General features: G+C 45.7%; 1 long non-coding RNA gene across 1 annotated transcript in view; it reads right to left on the reverse strand.

Annotated features, from left to right (window-relative positions):
- Positions 1-574, reverse strand: part of LOC119325521 — a 2,915-nt gene extending 2,341 nt beyond the window's left edge. The window contains exon 1 of the long non-coding RNA XR_005157565.1: positions 125-574. This is a non-coding gene — a long non-coding RNA (uncharacterized LOC119325521). The remainder of the gene's footprint in view (positions 1-124) is intronic.
- Between the last annotated feature and the right edge of the window lie 5,963 nt (positions 575-6,537).

Here is a 6,537-nt window from a genome sequence, read left to right on the forward strand (position 1 = left end):
TGAACTGCTCGCCATGGAATACAGAGGAGTCGGCCACAAGCAACTCGCCCCTCCGTGCGCGGAGGTAGATCGATGATAGAGGGGCAGTGGAATGAGCGGGGAGGAGGGAATTTGCTGTAGTTACCTGGGGAGAGGGGCGCGGCCACCACGCACGAAATAGGAGCCTGCTAGATGGCCGACGGGAGGTGGAGCGGTGCCACACGTAAGGAAGGAGAATGGGGACGGGCGTGAGGTCATCGATGGGGGAGGTGCTCGAGGCCGCCGATGGGGAAAGATACTGGGGTGGCGTGCAGCGGCTAGCGGGGAAGGAGGCTTCAGGGAGGGATGCACGACCGTGGGTGGGCAAGGAGGCTGGTGAGATACGCGCATGGCCGCCGGCGGGGAGGAGCCTGGGACAGGAGCGGCTCATCGCCCGATCTGGATCAGGCACGGAAGGGAACAAATTTGTGGGGTTGAGAGAGAGACAAAACGGGAGAGGTGGGTGCGGTCCAGGTTTTGTTTTGGACCTGCACGGTGGCGCAGGAACCGGCGGCAGACCAGAGCTCGCTCGCTCCCTCGCGGCGCTGAGCACCGCTCGCTCCCTCGCTCGCCCCCTTCGGGAAAAGAAACAACGGGGGAGGTGGTTTCTGAATAAGCTTATTTAGGAACTCTAGAGGGGGTTGTGGAATAGTCCCACCCTATACTGGTCACCACCCCCCTCGACACGTACTATATACACCTAGTAACACAGTACCTAAAAGAATTAATCCTCCTTGTTCGTCAAACATACCTCTCTCTCGCTGGGTCAAAGTGATGGACGATGAACTCGCGGGCCCAACAAAGAAGCGAAGGCGTACGTCGCACACGAGTGATCGTCCTATATAGGACTACGTACCACCGTCTGCATGTGGCCCAAAGAGGTGTTTGTGTGATGTTTGAATACGCAATGCACAACTTTGATGTCGCACCACATATATAGGAAACCAAAAAGTCCCCATAGAGAGCGCGAGGTTCATGATGCGTGGCATTTGCTATATGTAAGCCCCCATTCTCGACGCGTGGTATATATGTACTTCTACTGTATAGCACAAACCAAAAAAGAATCATTCCTTGATGGTCAAATTAACCTCTCTCTCGTTGGGTCAAAGTGATGGAGGACAGCCGCGCATGCCCACGGATGGAAGCACCACACGCGAGTGAGTTCCTATAGGGCAACCACCGCCTGCATGGTATTGCATTATGTTTGAATACCAATATAATGTACAACTTTCATGTGGCACCTGCCTCGGGAACCGGAAAGTCCCCACATGGAGCAAGGTTATGACACACATATATATAGAGAGAGTATTCATGCTGCCCCCTTTTGACATGTACATACTCCTACCATGCATATACGTAACACAAACCAAAAAAGAACCATCCTTGTTGGTCAAATTAACCTCTCTTGTTGTATGTTCAACTGGTCGACGACAACCTCGTGGGCCCACAGAGAGAGGCACACGCGAGTGACATCATAGGACAAAACCACCGCATGCATGCGCCCATGAGTTATGTGATGTTTGAATACCCAATGCACAACTTTGACATGGCACATGCTTCGCAAATCGGAAACACACTACACCATGATGTGTGTAGCCCCTTCACTTTAAGCCGGTGGGAGGGTGTGTACACACGTGCTCAAACTTTGATATGGAATCTCACCATGATCCACACCACACACATGCCAAGATGAATCCACCTTTTGTTAAATGCTTTTTGTTGTCGGTGGAAACTGAAAACCTTTGTGGGCTAACGACTGGGCACGTCGCTGATAACCGCATGAGGGAGAGTGTCCGAGAGAACCACCAATGCATGCATGTGGCTCAAACATGTATGCATGAAAGGGTTATGTAATGTTTTAAATAACCAATTCACGGCTTTGATGTGACATATATGGCTCACAAAAATGATCAATAATCCCACACAGAGGTTCACAACTCATAGTATACTGCCGGGCCCCTCCCTCCCACCCCCCACACATAGACACACACATCCCGCACCACCACAGCCACTCTGAGGAATGTCAAACTTTTTTCCAGTGAACATGTGACCAAAGGTGGAGTGTCATGTTATTTTTTTTTAAAAAGACATCATTCAACCATTTTTATACATTGATTGATTTCCTAGGGATTTAATGTGCAAAAATCAAATTTGAGCTACATGTGCACCAAAATTGATTGCAAAATCATATGTGTCCCTTGGTGCATGTTTCCCTGTGCAAGAGATTTCAAAACATTGAGAATATAGATTTTTAAATTCAGTAAATCCAAAACTTAGTCGAAATTCATGAAACTTATCATGGTGTCATATATGGACACCAGTAGACTGTGATATTGTATATTTTCGTCAAATTTGAGACCCGTTTTGATATAATCTTCTTACAAATGGGAGATTATAAAAAACCGCAACCAATATCTCAAACGGATTATTTATTCAGACCGTGTCTGTTAGACCGAGCCATGCTTCGGTTAAGCAGTAAAGCGGCAGAATGAATCATCAATAAACCAAAAAATATACGTGTTGTCACATGCCCCGTGTGCCGTACGAGCAGGCGTGAGATGACGGGACGCATGCGAGCAGACCGCCGCGCAGGCATACCGGGAGGCGTGCGTGTAGGTGTGCATATCGACAGGAGGCGTGCGAGTAGCTGTGTGAAATGATGGTAGGAATGGCAGAAGTCCGCCGTGCAGGCTCACCGGGAGGCGAGACAGTCTTGGACCGCCGTCCGCCTCGCTTCCACTGGTCTGTATTAATTGCGCGCCCGAGCCGCCGTCCAATATAGGTGGCCGTACCATCGGTCCACAGTGGTCACCAACGTCTGGACGCTGGAGTGTATGAGGATGCTGCCGAAGCGCACCATCGGAGGGAGTGGCGACGCCGGGGCTAGTGAAGCACCCAGGCAATGCGTAAAGCTGGGCACAGAGGTTGTCGTCACTGCCGACAAGGTCTCGCGCAGGCAGTAGCACGACCTTGACTTCGTCGTCGCTGTCGTGCCCCCCCCCCCAGCCGGAGCCGGAGGTCAACAGCAACTCTGGCAACGACTGTGACTCCGACGGAAAACCGGTTAGTCATCTATATACCCATTTGTGTGGCAACCATATCATGTGTTTTCTCTGGTTATGCCCCCCTCTATTAGTTTTTTGCAATACAAATCCTATGGTTATGTTCTCTCAGTCCATAAAATCAGAGTAATTAAGATCCGTTAGATGCATGTAGTGTATTGATTGTTTGAATGTTATCTCTATAGAGTTAGTGATTCATTGTTTGTTCTGTACAAATGATTTTTGCTAATAATCCGATTAGGGTTAGCTTGTGTGCTAATAATTCATGGCCAGATCTTGAGAATTGATTTTGAATGTCCTACATATATGTTTGTTCTTTTTTTCTTCCAGATCTTGAGAATTGATTTTGAATGTCCTACATGTATGTTTCTGACCTTTTTTCTTTTAGATTGGTATGTACATAGATGAGGCTCCCGCCAGCGCCGCCGCCGGATGTAGATCTTGGACCCGGCTACGCGGCCAGAAGCGGTCACGCCCCCTTGGACCTGAGGAACCAGTAGAATCTCCGGCGGACCACATCAGCAATCTCCCGAACGACATCCTTGGGGAGATCATCTCCCTTCTCCCCACCAAGGATGGCTATCACACACAAGTCCTCGCATCTCGATGGCGCACTCTGTTGCGCGCCACACCTCTTAATCTCGACTGTCATCAGCTATCTGTCGATGATGATTCTGAACTCCAGGAGCCATCATCTCCTCCCACAAGGGCTCCATTCAATGCATCTGCATCCCGACATGCTACCTGCTGGACATACCCTACACGGTGGCTGCCTGGTTGACATCCCGTCAATTCGATAAACTCCAGCAGCTTGAGTTCTACCATTACTACAGCGATAGGTTACCACCAATAGCTGCATCTGTCCCCTCACCACCAATGCCCATCTCATGGTTTTGCTCCTCTCTCCACACCGCCACCTTGACCCGGTGCCATCTAGTAGACAATCTGGTACAAATGCTTCGACTGCCACTACTAAAAAAACTTGCGCTTGTGTTGGTTCATCTGTCAGATGCCTCACTACACAGCATCATCCACTCCAGTTGCCCTGCCCTAGAGAGTTTGGTGCTTGTTTCTCGAAATGGAATCCATATCCCTTGTCTCAAAGTAAATTCGACCCACCTTGTAAGCATTGGAATTTGTTTTGAAGGACAAGAGCTCAACATCGAAGATGCCCCTTCACTTCAAAGGTTGCTCCTTGATTGTTGTTATAAACCTTCACAAATAACTATGGTCTCTGCGCCTAAACTGGAGACCTTGGGTGCAATTCGTGATCCGTTTAAATGGTTCGAGATGGTGGTTGACTCCACATCTATTGAGGTATTGTATATTATTCATGTACACTTTTGTAATTTGCATATTTCGTTTGTGCGCATAAGATAAGTATCATCTTGGAGTACACTTTCAGTGCTAATATTATGTTCTATGCTCAATGAAGAGCTTGTCCATCCTATCAGTGGTGGTGGATTCAGTCAAGACCTTATATATCACTATGTGGTGTTTTGATCTCAACATCATTATTGCCTGGCTGCAATGCTTTCCATATCTGGAGAATTTGTATATAAAGGTGACGATTTCACGCACACTGAAAGCCCATATATAATGTACTATAATTAATCGTTCAGCTATCACTCAACATAATCTTTTTTAGACATTAACTATTTTTAATCTTCTTCTCTATTTAGGCACTAACACATGGAGAAAAAGTTATAATAAATTGATGGTTCAAGAAGCACCGAGATTTTCTCATATCTCATGACATTCGTTCGAACTGGAAGGATATGCATCCAACAGTTCAAGCACTAGCTTTATCACATTCTTCATGTTGAATGTGATGGTGCTATTGTTCGTTAGGATTAAGTTTTTCAACAAGAAATTTCTCACTGAATTGTATGTGGAACAACATAAAAAGAAGTTTGAGGTGGACCTAAGGGCTTCTGATCGTGCTCGGCTTATATTTACAACAACTTGTCGTCATCATGGAGCAGTAGAACTTTGTACCGGGATCTTGATTTTATGGATCAGATCGATCTATTTGATTGTGACTGCCAAAAACTTTGGTTGAGTTAGATGTTATTGCCCTGTTCAATCCGATTTTTGTGTAAACCTGATGAACAATTAATCCTCGTGCTTTTGTACCTTTTGTAAGATGGAATTAGACATTGTTGCCCTTTTCAACTAGGGTTTGACCCACATTTTCTTTCATACTGGGCGTCTGCGTTCCAATAGATACTACCTCTGTCGTGGTTTATTCTTTATTGGCCCCCTTCGTATTTTGTAGTACCAAACTTTGACCTTAGATTTAACTAAGAATATAATAATGCATGTCATCGAAAATAATATTGTTGGATGGCTATTCCCGGCTATGTTCATCTACTAGATGCAATAATTATGCATGTGCTTGCTCGCCATTTAGGCGGCCGCGTCATGCTCTGCTCGCGTGCCTCCGCGCACTCTGGTCGCCGTTTAGGCGCCCTCGGGTCACGTTCCTCTACGCGCTTGATGACCCACAAGTATAGAGGATCAATTGTAGCTATTTTTGATAAGTAAGAGTGTCGAACCCAACGAGGAGCGGATGGAAATGGCAAGTGGTTTTCAGCAAGATAATGTCTGCAAGTGCTGAAATTATAAGTAATGGAGTAGTTTGATAGCAAGATAATTTGTAACGAGCATGTAACGATAATAGTAGCAAAAGTGCAGAAAGGTAGCCCAATCCTTTTGAGGCAAAGTACAGGCCACAACAGTCTCCTATAGTAAGCAAAGCGTTCTTGAGGGTACACGGGAATTTCATCTAGTCACTTTCATCATGTTGGTTCAATTTGTGTTTGCTACTTTGATAATTTGATGTGTGGGTGGATTGGTGATTGGGTGATGTTCTTACTTGAAAAAACCTCCTACTTATGATTAACCCCCTCGCAAGCATCCGCAACTACGAGAAATTTTTTAAGAATAAATTCTAACCATAGCATTAAACTTTTGGATCCAATTGGTCCCTTATGGAATAGCGCATAAACTAGGGTTTAAGTTTCTGTCACTCTCGCAACCCATCATCTAATAACTACTTGACAATGCATTCCCTTAGGCTCAAATATGGTGAAGTGTCATGTAGTCGACATTCACATGACACCACTAAGGGAATCACAACATACATACTATCAAAATATCAAACACATATCAAGTTCACATGATTACTTCCAACATGTTTTCTCCCATGACCCCAAGAACAAAAGTAACTACTCACAAGTGATAAACATGCTCAACATCGGAGGGGTATTAAATAGCATAATGGAGCTGAACATATAATCTTCCACCAAATAAACCATATAGTAATCAACTACAAGATGTAATCAACACTATACTATTCACCCACAAGCACCAATCTATAGTTCCAGTACAAAGATTGAACTCAAGAGAGGAACTAGGGTTTGAGAGGAGATGGTGATGTTGAAGATGTTGATCG

This window comes from Triticum dicoccoides, chromosome 6B, assembly GCF_002162155.2.
Source record: "Triticum dicoccoides isolate Atlit2015 ecotype Zavitan chromosome 6B, WEW_v2.0, whole genome shotgun sequence".
Classification (NCBI taxonomy): Eukaryota; Viridiplantae; Streptophyta; class Magnoliopsida; order Poales; family Poaceae; genus Triticum; species Triticum dicoccoides.